The following is a 13,069-nucleotide window of genomic DNA, read 5'->3' on the forward strand; positions in this document are numbered from 1 at the left end:
CATGATCTGGAACACTGCTGAAAAAGTAATGGGAGTAGAAACGTCGAATATTTTTCAGGCAATTGGATAAAGACCTGAAGGGAAAATTGTGCAGGGTGCTGGTAGAGAGAGCAAGATTCATGATTCAAGGGAGTTTATTGTCATGTGTCCCAGATAGGACAATGAAATTCTTGCTTTGCTTCAGCACAACAGAACATGGTAGGCATGAATACAGAACAGATCAGTGTGTCCATATACCATTATATAAAGAAAGTCTGAAGAAGGGTTTCGGCCCGAAACGTTGCCTATTTCCTTCGCTCCATAGACGCTGAGTTTCTCCAGCATTTTTGTGTACCTACCATTATATAAATATATACACACACACATGAATAAATAAATAGATAAGGTGCAAATAAACAGATAATGGTCTATTAATGTTCAGAGTTTTGTTTCATTTGAGTTTAATAGCCTGATGGCTGTGGGGAATTCAAAAGAGCTAACACAAACATGATGGACCAAATGGCCTCCTTCTATGCTCCATCATTGATTCCGTGAAAGAGGATTGTAGACTGAGCACCCCCATTGTCAAAGTAGCACCAATAAAATTATCTTCTTATAATTTATAGTTGTATATTGTCACTGTGATTGGCAAGATGGAGCTAAAATGATGAATGTTCAGTTGTCAAAGTGACATTCTGAAGTGACTGCTCTCCCACAGTTTGCAGTCTCACAGCTGCAGCCAAGCACAGAAATCAATATTTTTTTCTTTATATAATTTACTTTTTTTTAAAGCTTATTAGGCATGCAGAGAGTGCTAATGTCCCATGAAAGAAAGGCAAAGAATGTTTCCTTTCATCGCAGAAATGAGTGGTTTGTGATGCAAAGTTGCAGATGTTCATCAGAGGAGCCATTATCCAAGGCATTTCCTGTCACTGGCTGCCTTTAACCCTCTCTCAGCCACCCACCCTTCTCGAAGCACCCGCGTTCCACCGCCCGCAACAAAAACCAAATGCCGTGCCACCGCCAAGAGGAAAATATCCCTTTCCGTGCGCGGACGGGGCGTCCAAGGACGAGGAGCCGGAGGGAAGAAGTGGAAACCAAGGAAATGACGGCGAAAAGCCAAATAACAGAACGGAAACGACACGGAAAAGCCAAATAACCGACACGGAAAAGCCAAATAACAGAACGGAAAACGACACGGAAAAGCCAAATAACAGAACGGAAACGACACGGAAAAGCCAAATAACAGAACGGACACGACAAGCCAAATAACAGAACGGAAAACAAATAACAGAACGGAAACGACACGGAAAAGCCAAATAACAGAACGGAAACGACACGGAAAAGCCAAATAACAGAACGGACACGACACGGAAAAGCCAAATAACAGAACGGACACGACACGGAAAAGCCAAATAACAGAACGGAAACGACACGGAAAAGCCAAATAACCGAACGGACACGTCCGTTCGGTTATTTGGCTTTTCCGCATCGTTTCCGTTCAGTATCGTGGCTTCCACTTCTTTTCGCTTCGGCTTTTCGTCCTTCGAAGCCCCATCTGAGTACCATCCTTTTCACTCATGGGATGTTGACCTTGCTGGGCAGGGCAGCAGTTATCATCCCAACCCTCATTTCCCCTTGAGCCACTGTGCCATTGAGACAGAATATTGAGAGACTGACACCATTGTCTTTGCTCCCTATCCACGATCTCCATTCTCTCATCCGTGACTCTATCACTCTCCCTGGCCACTGTCTGAAACTGAGCCATATTGAATCAAACGATCAGCAACATTTCTATGGATGTAACCACATTAAAGGCATTTGTGCAAGATGTTCATGCCTGTTTGCCCAGTGTGACTTGGCATGATGGCGTTCTAGAACCACTCATTCTCCACTCTTTCTCTCCTAATTCAAGGATTGTGACAGAATGGCAGTGAGCGATTGATATATATCCAAACCATGGCTAACTTTTGACTCGGGGAACTTGGGTGCTTCTGCGCCCATGCACCTGATATTGTTGGTCCTCCAGGCAGATACTTATCAACGGGGACCTTGCATGATGGACTTAGATGTGTATACATTTTTTTGGCGACCAAATCCAGTGTCCAGGTTTAAATTGCCCATCTTGCTTCATTCTTACAATGTAGAGGTTTAATACAGCTGAGTTCTCCACCAAGCTATTTTCGAGTCTGCCACATTTTTGTGAGTCTGGAGTGACATAGAGGCCAGACTGGGTACGGATAGCATATTTCTTCCCCCGTGAAGACATTAGTGCTTGAGTGTTTTTGCAATGATTTAAGGTGCTAGCTTTTGCCTTCCATATTTATTTCATTACCTCAATTTAAATATCACGACTGTTGTGGTGGGACTCAAACTGCAAATCTTCAGGTAATTAATGCGAGCCTCTGGATGCTAATCCAGTAATTGAACAACAATGCCACTGTGCCCAATAAAGATGTGGAAGGTGAGGATTAAATCAATCCCAAAGAGTAGGTCTAAAACTCAATTGCAGTAAAAAAATATCACCAACCTTAAAATGGTTAAATTAATATGAATTAGGAGAGAAAGAGTGGAAAATGAGTGGTTCTGGAATGCATCATGCCAAGTCACACTGGGCAAACAGGCATGAACATCTTACAAAAATGCCTTTAATGTGGTTACATCCATAGAAATGTTGCTGATCATTTGATTCAGTATGGCTCAGTTTCAGACAGTAGCCAGGGAGAGCGATGGAGTCACTGATGAGAGAATGGTGATTATGGATAGGGAGCAAAGTCTCTCTATATTTAGTTGCGTGACATTTATCATTTGATGTCGAGCTGCCTGTTAAAGTAAAGGGCCTGTCCCACTGTACGAGGTAATTCAAGAGTTCTCCCGAGTTCTCCCGTGATTCAAGCTTGTGTAATGTGCGTAGCGGGTACGTGGGAGCTCGTGGATGTCACGGAGGGCAATCCGGTAAACTCGTGACGTTTTTTCAACACTGTGAAAAATGTCCACGAGTAAATAATACTTGTGACAAAAAAATTGGTTACTTTTTACTCGTACGAGCCGCAACAAGACTTCGACGAGCTCCTGGTAAGCTTGCCTTCATCGCTAGGGGCATTGAATGGACGAGTCAATAAGTCATGTTTCAGCTCTATAGGACTTTGATTAGACAGCATTTGGAGTACGGCTTGTTTTGGTCACCTCAATACTGAAAAGATGGAATAGACTCGGCTTAAACTCGAAAGACTTTAGAAGATTGAGGGGGGATCTTATAGAAACTTACAAAATTCTTAAGGGGTTGGACAGGCTAGATGCAGGAAGATTGTTCCCGATGTTGGGGAAGTCCAGAACATGGGGTCGCAGTTTAAGGATAAGGGGGGAAATCTTTTAGGACCGAGATGAGGAAAACATTTTTCACACAGAGAGTGGTGAATCTCTGGAATTCTCTGCCACAGAAGGTAGTTGAGGCCAGTTTATTGGCTATATTTAAGAGGGAGTTAGATGTGGCCCTTGTGGCTAAAGGGATCAGGGGGTATGGAGAGAAGGCAGGTACAGGATACTGAGTTGGATGATCAGCCATGATCATATTGAATGGCGGTGCAGGCTCGAAGGGCCGAATGGCCTACTCCTGCACCTATTTTCTATGTTTCTAAGATGTGGACGCTGTAGATATTGCAGAGGAGGTTTACCTGGATGATAGGGTTTCAGCTACAGGGAGAGGTTGGATAGGAATTGTTTTCACTGGAAGATTGGTGGTTAAGGGGAGGCTTATAAAATTATGAGAGGAATAGATAGGCTAGACATTCAGAACCTTTTTCCCAGGCTGGCAATGCCCAACCCTACCTATAAGGTGAGAGGGGGAAAGTTTAATGGAGATGTGTGGGGCAAGTTATTCACACAGAGGATGGGTAGAGAAACAATGTAGAGAACTTTGGAGCTGGTAAAACTGACTCGGGAAGGGGGAGAGGAGGAGAGTAAGTTACTTAAAATTAGAGAATTCAATGGTCATACTATTGTTTGCAAGCCACAATAGTGAAATGTGAGGCAGCTCCATGTAGCTTCTCTTGAGATCACACCTGCCCTAGCCAACAATGACCCTACCAGGCAAAGCCATGCTTGATGTCATTTGTGGCTGACCCAGATTGGTCCTGGTCTATTCTCGTCTCCTGTTTACCCCCCCCCCCCCCGCCCCCCTCCCCCCCCCCCCCCCTCACTTTCAGTCTTAAGAAGGGTCCAAGCCCCAAACATTTCACCCATATAATTTTCTCGGCCCTACAAGTCCGTGCCGAACAAATTTATTTTTAAATGATACCAATGAACCTGCCTCCACCACTTCCACTGGAAGCTCATTCCACACCGCCACCACTCTCTGAGTAAAGAAGTTCCCCCTCATATTACCCCTAAACTTCTGTCCCTTAATTCTGAAGTCATGTCCTCTTGTTTGAATCTTCCCTATTCTCAAAGGGAAAAGCTTGTCCACATCAACTCTGTCTATCCCTCTCATGATTTTAAAGACCTCTATCAAGTCCCCCCTTAACCTTCTGCGCTCCAAAGAATAAAGCCCTAACTTGTTCAACCTTTGTCTGTAACTTAGTTGCTGAAACCCAGGCAACATTCTAGTAAATCTCCTCTGTCCTCTCTCTATTTTGCAGATGCTTGCCTGATTTTTCTCCTGTGCTGACCCGCTGACTTGCTCAAGAAGCAGTTATTTGTTTCTATCACCGCCAGAAACTTTTTGAGCTCCCCCCCCCCCCCATTCCATCAGACTAAAGACGGGTCCCAACCCAAAATGTCCTCTGTCCATTCCCTTCGCAGATGCTGCCTGACTGTGCGTGACTTCAAGAAGGGTTTCGGCCCGAAACGTTGCCTATTTCCTTCGCTCCATAGATGCTGCTGCACCCGCTGAGTTTTTTGTGTCGCCAACTGCTCAGACACAAGACTGTTTTCCAATCCAACCCTCAGCAGAGAAGATTATTGGATTTCCTATCCAATAAACTGGGCTATTAGCACCCATAAGGATTCCGGTATCCGAAAGGCTCGTCCTTTCTCTCCTGGTCCCTTACATGGAATTATAAATTGATCCCACTGAGTTCTAATTCCATGCAAAACATTGGAAATCCAGCCATGATCCCAGTCCTTGCAACCTTCCCATGCCCCTCTCTGGTTACAGTCTTAGTGGATCCGTTTGCTGTTACTGGATGTGCTCAGTATAAGCATACATACCTCCCATAATGAACGGCCACTGTGAAAATATTAACAGCTGGCAGTTGCTTCAAAGGAATTAGGGATAATGCATGAGGATCTGCTGGAATTTTAACTTTTTTAACTTGCTGCGAAAGTGCAAAGTAAACTGCTGTACAGTAGCAGAAGAAAAATCTTCATTGTTGGTGGGGTAATACAATCTGTCTGTTTACCAAGTGTGATTCAATCCCCCTGGCCACGTTCAGGTAGAGAGCACAGGCAGTAGTATCGGATTCAAATTTTACATCCGCCTCTGTCGAACAGGTGAGACAGAGCAGGGCAGAGGAATCCTGCTGCGATATACAAAGTATCAAGTGCATAAGGGGCTAATAAACTTGGAATAGAAAAGACAGAAGGATAAGGGGAGACAGGCAAAGACACACAAAGGGATAGATACAATAGACAATAGGTGCAGGAGTAGGCCATTCGGCTCTTCGAGCCAGCACCGCCATTCAATGTGATCATGGCTGATCATCCCCAATCAGTGTTTAAGAAGGAACTGCAGATGCTGGAGAATCGAAGGTACACAAAAAAGCTGCGTATCCCCAATCAGTACCACATTCCTGCCTTCTCCCCATATCCCCTGACTCCGCTACCTGTGTCTTTAAGAGCCCTACCTAGCTCTCTCTTGAAAGTATCCAGAGAACCGGCCTCCACCGCCCTCTGAGGCAGAGAATTCCACAGACTCACAGGCAAAGGGAGAAGCCTAGAAAATAAAAAAATGGGGAGTGGGAGATACAATAGACAATGGGTGCAGGAGTAGGCCATTCGGCCCTTCGAGCCAGCACCGCTATTCAATGTGATCATGGCTGATCATCCACAATCAGTACCCTGATACAATCAGTACCTCAGTACAACGAGAGTACCGGTGGCATGGTGGCACAGCGGTAGAGTTGCTGCCCTACAGCCCCAGAGACCAGGGTTCGATCCTGACTACTGATGCTGTCTGAACGGAGTTTGTACGTTCTCACCGTGACCGGATTGGGTTTTCTCTGGGATCTCCAGTTCCCCCCCCCCCCATATTTCAAAGACGGTTGTAGGCTTGTAGGTTAATTGACTTGGAGAAATTGTCCCCAGTGTGTAGGATAGTGCTCACGTGTGACGATCGGTGGTCGGCGCGGACTCGGTGCGCCTGTTACCACGCTGTATCTGTAAGCTAAACTAAACTAAAATGCATTGGTAAAGATGGAAACTGCCGAGGGAGAGAGAAAGAAAAAGTGAAGCGAGGGAGAGAGGGGAGTGGAAAAGGAGTAGGTTGGCGAAAGAGATGAAGGATGGAGAAGGATAATGAGATTGATGAGGCTCATCAGCGTCCCTTCTTCCTGAGGAGACTGAAGAAGGTCCATCTGTCTCCTCAGATCCTGGTGAACTTCTACCGCTGCACCATCGAGAGCATCCTTACCAACTGCATCACAGTATGGTATGGCAACTGCTCTGTCTCCGACCGGAAGGCATTGCAGAGGGTGGTGAAAATTGCCCAACGCATCACCGGTTCCACGCTCCCCTCCATTGAGTCTGTCCAAAGCAAGCGCTGTCTGCGGAGGGCGCTCAGCATCGCCAAGGACTGCTCTCACCCCAACCATGGACTGTTTACCCTCCTACCATCCGGGAGGCGCTACAGGTCTCTCCGTTGCCGAACCAGCAGGTCGAGGAACAGCTTCTTTCCGGCGGCTGTCACTCTACTCAATAACGTACCTCGGTGACTGCCAATCACCACCCCCCCCCGGACACTTATTATTTTTTTATTCAAATCGTTTGCTATGTCGCTCTTCAAGGGAGATGCTAAATGCATTTCGTTGTCTCTGTACTGTACACTGACAATGACAATTAAAATTGAATCTGAATCTGAATCTGATTGTGAGCTTGTAACAAACAAGTGAGGCAGTGAATACAAGAATGCAGAATGAAAAAAAAGCGAGCAAGAATGTGAACACAAAATAAAGGGAAGGATTTTAAGTTGTTGCCATTTTGGACCCATTTTCCAGATGTAACAAAATATGTTTTTTTATCCCCTCAAAGGATGTTGGAGGCACGGACATGGTCAGCATTTATTGCCCGCCTCTTGAGCAGGCAATGGTGAGCCTCCTTCATGAGTCGCTGCAGTCTGGACGGTGAAAGCAGACACACAGTGCCATTTCGGGTTGAGATCTTTCTTCTGACTGAGAGTCAGGGGATAGGGAGACACGGAGATAGTGACTATTTCTGTGTCTTCCCTCTTCCCTCCTGACTCTGAAGTGTGAAGAAGGGTCTCAACCCGAAACGTCACCCATTCCTTCTCTCCAGAGATGCTTGCTGCCTGTCCCGCTGAGTTACTCCAGCATTTTGTGTCTATCTCTGGTGTAAAGCAGCATCTGCAGTTCCTCCCTACATATACAGTGCCGCTATTAGGCAGGCTGACATTAGGGGGACTGCTGGGTGTCGTGCTGGGTGATTTCAGGAGGCAGGTTCAGCCACTTTGCTGTTGATCCTGAGTCGGGCTCTGGCTAATCTGAGTTAAAATGGCAGGTTTCCTTCCCAGAGAGGCATGAGGGGGCCAGATATGATTTTACTTCAATCCAGGCATTTCATAAACAATTATTAATAATCTGGCTTCCAATATAATTAAATGAGCTCAAATTCCTCATCTGCCACGATGGCATTTGAACTTGAATCTGGACTGTTAAAGTCTTGCTTTCTGGTTTACTAAACCAGTAGCATTAACAACTTTGTTACCAAGCCAGCAGTTATCAGGAAACCTTATATACTATTACTTTATTAACTGCTCCCTCATCTGTGACTTGCACTGTTCGTTCCGAACTGATTTTGCTACAACTGAAAATGCTTGTAAAATAAAGACGCAAATAAGGGAGTAAAATTTAGGGACATTGTTCTGATATCGGGAGGACAGCTGTACTGGAGGCAGATGTTGTTTCAGTCATTCCCTTATCCAGTTTGCTCCATAGATGCTGCCGCACCTGCTGAGTTTCTCCAGCATTTTTGACTACATTCTCTTATCCAGTCCCAGTAAATAACAATAGTCAGCACTGTAGATGTCACCTGAAGTTCTAAAAACAATGAGTAAAGGCCCTGTCCCACTGTGCGAGCTAATTCAAGAGTTCTCCCGATCTTCCCCTGATTCGAACTCGGAGAATTACTGTAATGGCCGCTCGTAGGTACTCGGGACTCTCGTGGACATTTTTCAACATGTTGAAAAATCTTCACGAGTCTTCACGAGCTTACCGCGTTGCCCGAGTACCTACCGTTAGCGTTACGAGCCGCTAAGAGACGTCCTGAGCTGCGATGTACCCGCTACGTACATTCTACGTGCTTACCACGAGTTAGATTTTTTTTTTAACTCGGGAGAGCTCTTGAATTACCTCGTACAGTGGGACAGGCCCTTCCTTATCTCAGCTGGTTGCGATCCTCCAGAATGAAATTTTTTTTTAAAAGACAAAAAGTGCTGGAGTGACTCAACGGGCCTGGGATGAGTTTCTCCAGCATTTTTGTCTACCTTGCAACTAAAGGGCATGTCCCACTTTCACGACCTCTGCCGAGTTTGCCCTTGACTCATACTCGCAGCATGGTCGTAGGAGGTCGTAGGCAGGTCGTGATGCTAGTCGAAGGTCCTCGTGGCATCAAGTAGGTCGGGGCGTTTTTTCAACACGATGAAAAATGTTCTCGAGTAAAAAAGGTGGTGAATTAGGTCGTGAAAGTGGGACAGGCTGTTTTTGAACTGGGAGCATTTGGCAGAACAGTAAAATTAAAAATATATCTGCAGATGCTGGAAATCTGAAATAGAACCAGAACATAGAAACATAGAAATTAAGTGCAGGAGTAGGCCATTCGGCCCTTCGAGCCTGGACCGCCATTCAATATGATCATGGCTGATCATCCAACTCAGTTTCTCCGTACCTGCCTTCTCTCCATACCCCTGATCCCCTTAGCCACAAGGGCCACATCTAACTCCCTCTTAAATATAGCCAATGAACTGGCCTCAACTACCCTCTGTGGCAGAGTTTTCCAGAGATTCACCACTCTCTGTGTGAAAAAAGTTCTTCTCATCTCGGTTTTAAAGGATTTCCCCATTATCCTTAAGCTGTGACCCCTTGTCCTGGACTTCCCCAACATCGGGAACAATCTTCCTGCATCTAGCCTGTCCAACCCCTTAAGAATTTTGTAAGTTTCTATAAGATCCCCTCTCAATCTTCTAAATTCTAGAGAGTATAAACCAAGTCTATCCAGTCTTTTTCATAAGACAGTCCTGACATCCCAGGAATCAGTCTGGTGAACCTTCTCTGCACTCCCTCTTTGGCAATAATGTCCTTCCTCAGATTTGGAGACCAAAACTGTACGCAATACTCCAGGTGTGGTCTCACCAAGACCCTGTACAACTGCAGTAGAACCTCCCTGCTCCTATACTCAAATCCTTTTGCAATGAAAGCTAACATACCATTCGCTTTCTTTACTGCCCTAACATGCTCTAAACACTCAGCTGGTCAAGTAGCACTTGTGGAAAAAGAAGGAAAATTAAATCTGACGGAATATTGCTGAGCTAAAACATGACTCTTTTCACAGATGTTGCTTAAACTGTTGAGTTTCCAACCTTTCCTGTTTTTTATCTGGCCGGGCGGTGTCGAAGGAGCTACATTTTCTGTCTAACTAATTCTGTACTTCCCCGCGCATATTCGAGTGATTTAATTTCTTCGGTTCCCCTCATTAAAACGGTCACTGATGGGATAAAAATCATGCAGATGCAATTCATTTGGAAACTTGCATCACAATGGGAACGAAATGTCAAAAATGAAAAAAAAAATCATTAATATGTAACAGTTATATTATGTTTGTTGCTCATTTTCTTGTTGTGGGCGCAATTGGCAAGGCTGGCGTGTGTCACCCTCTCTGGTGTCCTGAGAAGGTCATCGTGTACTGAGCCCTTCAGAGGACAGCAAAGAGCAAATGGGTTTGGCCAGACTGGCCAGTTATATGCAAGCTCAGACCACACACAGATAGATGACATAGAAACATAGAAAATAGGTGCAGGAGTAGGCCATTCGGCCCTTTGAACCAGCACCGCCATCATGGATGATCATCCAGAATCAGTACCCTGTTCCTGCTTTCTCCCCATATCCCTTGATTCCGTTAGCCCCAAGAGCAAGGGCCAGGAAGCGAGCGGGCAAGATCATCTCTGACCCCACTCACCCTGGCCACAAACTCTTTGAATCACTTCCCTCTGGAAGGCGACTCCGGACTGTCAAAGCTGCCACAGCCAGACATAAAAACAGTTTTTATCCACGAGTAGTTGCTCTACTCAACAGCCACAAATCTGTAGCCTTCCTTTAATCTGGTATTTTGTTGGTTCACATGCTTGATCAATGGTGTTTTATCATTAATGTTTTATTATTATTAATGTTTAGTGATTTTTGAATCATTCGTAACTGTCGCTGTATGTCATGTTGTTACTTGTGGGCGGAGCACCAAGGCAAATTCCTTGTATGTGAATAAACTTACTTACTTAACTCCCTTTTGAATACATCCAGTGTATTGACCTCCATCATGGAACATGAGGAATATGTTCCCTCATGTACAAAGAACCTACAATCCTTCAGCCCTGTCTGCAGATGCTATTTTAAAATTGTTTTTAAATTCTGAAACTCCAATGGCAGGATTTGAATGTAATGGATCATTTTGGACCAACAGATCACCAGTCTAGTTTTGCTATCAGAGCGTGCATTTTCTGCGCAGCGAGCTCTGTACACACAGTCACGTATTGACAACTAAAGGGCCTGTCCCACTTGGGCGTCATTTGTGAATCCCAAAATCCTGGGGCGCCGCGTGTCCACGCGTCACTGCCTACGTCACCACATCTCACCACGCGCCATGCGCGCGTAAAGCACGCCATGCGTGTGTCGTGTGTCGTGACGCGTAAATGATGTCGCGTAAATAACGCCCAAGTGGGTCGGGCCCTTAAGTATGCCGTTGACTGACGGATAAATCTTGGATTCAACACTCTGAGAAGGGCCCACCTGCTCTTCTACAGTGAGATCTTTCATGTCCCTGAGACTGCAGACAAAGCCTCGGGTATATGTTCAATCTAAAACATATTGTTGGTAAATCCTATGGGACACAAGGCCTCATTACCAACGGGAATGGATCTTATCGAAACATACAAGATTATTAAGGGTTTGGACATGCTAGAGGCAGGAAACATGTTCCTGATCTTGGGGGAGTCTAGAACCAGGGGACATAGTTTAAGAATAAGGGGTAAGCCATTTAGAACGGAAATGAGGAAACACTTTTTCTCACAGAGAGTTGTGAGTTTGTGGAATTCTCTGCCTCAGAGGGCGGTGGAGGCCAGTTCTCTGGATACTTTCAAGAGAGAGCTAGATACGGCTCTTAAAGATAGCGGAGTCAGGGGATGTGGGGAGAAGGCAGGAACGGGGTACTGATTGTGGATGATCAGCCATGATCACATTGAATGGCGGTACTGGCTCGAAGGGCCTATTGCTCCCCATCACTGTAGCAGACACAGAAGAAATTAAGACAAGGCTACGGCCAGGACCAGGTTGGTTACAAAGAAAGGGATACCCTGGGGTACTGGGAAAAAAACAGGGATCAGAATAGGGACCAAACACAAAAGAGTGGACGATCAGCAGAGATTTAGTCGGCAGATGTGGGTGAGGGCCCAGTCCATCATCGGCTCTGACCTCCCTTCCATCTGAGTGAATGTCAACTGTTGGATTTGCACTGTGGTCAAAAATGCTGGAGAAACTCAGCGGGTGAGGCAGCATCTATGGAGCGAAGGAAATAGGCAACGTTTCGCATTGAGACCCTTCTTCAGACTGATGTGAGGGTGGGGGTAGGTGGGGAGAAGAATGGAAGAGGTGGAAGAAGGAAGATGATCTCACCGATGGACTTGCACAACTGGGGGAACGCTGCACTGTAGCAATGGTGGCAGTGAGGGAGAGCCACTTTACAGCAACACTGAGGGAGTACTTTCATTTCAGCAGGACAGTCCGAAGAAAGAGCCGCATTGTTGGACTGGCATAAATGTAAACAACACTGCATGTCAGAGGGCAACATTGAGTGAATGCCGCATTTAGTCGGAGCAGTTTAAAGTGCCATTTTTTAAAGATGTATTAAACTAATTGTCCCGTCTGCTTTCACGGGGGCAATGTAAAAGACTCTATGCTGTTAACTCAAAAAGAGCTGGTGATTTTCACTGAATCTTGAAAATAAATGATAACCATATAACCATATAACCATATAACAATTACAGCACGGAAACAGGCCATCTCGGCCCTACAAGTCCATGCCGAACAAATGTTTTTCCCCTTAGTCCCACCTGCCTGCACTCGTACCATAACCCTCCATTCCCTTCTCATCCATATGCCTATCCAATTTATTTTTAAATGATACCAATGAACCTGCCTCCACCACTTCCACTGGGAGCTCATTCCACACCGCCACCACTCTCTGCGTAAAGAAGTTCCCCCTCATATTACCCCTAAACTTCTGTCCCTTAATTCTGAAGTCATGTCCTCTTGTTTGAATCTTCCCTATTCTCAAAGGGAAAAGCTTGTCCACAGGGGATCTGATCACAATCAGATTTCTGTATAGCTATTTTTGTATAGCTATATATATATAGCTTGTTTTCTAAATAGCTTTGTTTTGCTGCATTTTCCACATAGATATACTAACTACAAAATAATTTAATTCTGGTCTTGGCATCCACTGTAACAAAGCATGTCCTCCATTTCTTCATCTTGGTGATGGGCTGAATGGCCTCCTCATGTCCTGTAAAGTTCTGAGAACACTTGTCCGAAACTTTGGGATCTGTTACTCTTTGTCTCCATGCTTCCCATTGCTTCTTCTCATGCGGTGTTTG

This window comes from Leucoraja erinacea, chromosome 37 (assembly GCF_028641065.1).
Source record: "Leucoraja erinacea ecotype New England chromosome 37, Leri_hhj_1, whole genome shotgun sequence".
In the NCBI taxonomy this organism is placed as follows: Eukaryota; Metazoa; Chordata; class Chondrichthyes; order Rajiformes; family Rajidae; genus Leucoraja; species Leucoraja erinaceus.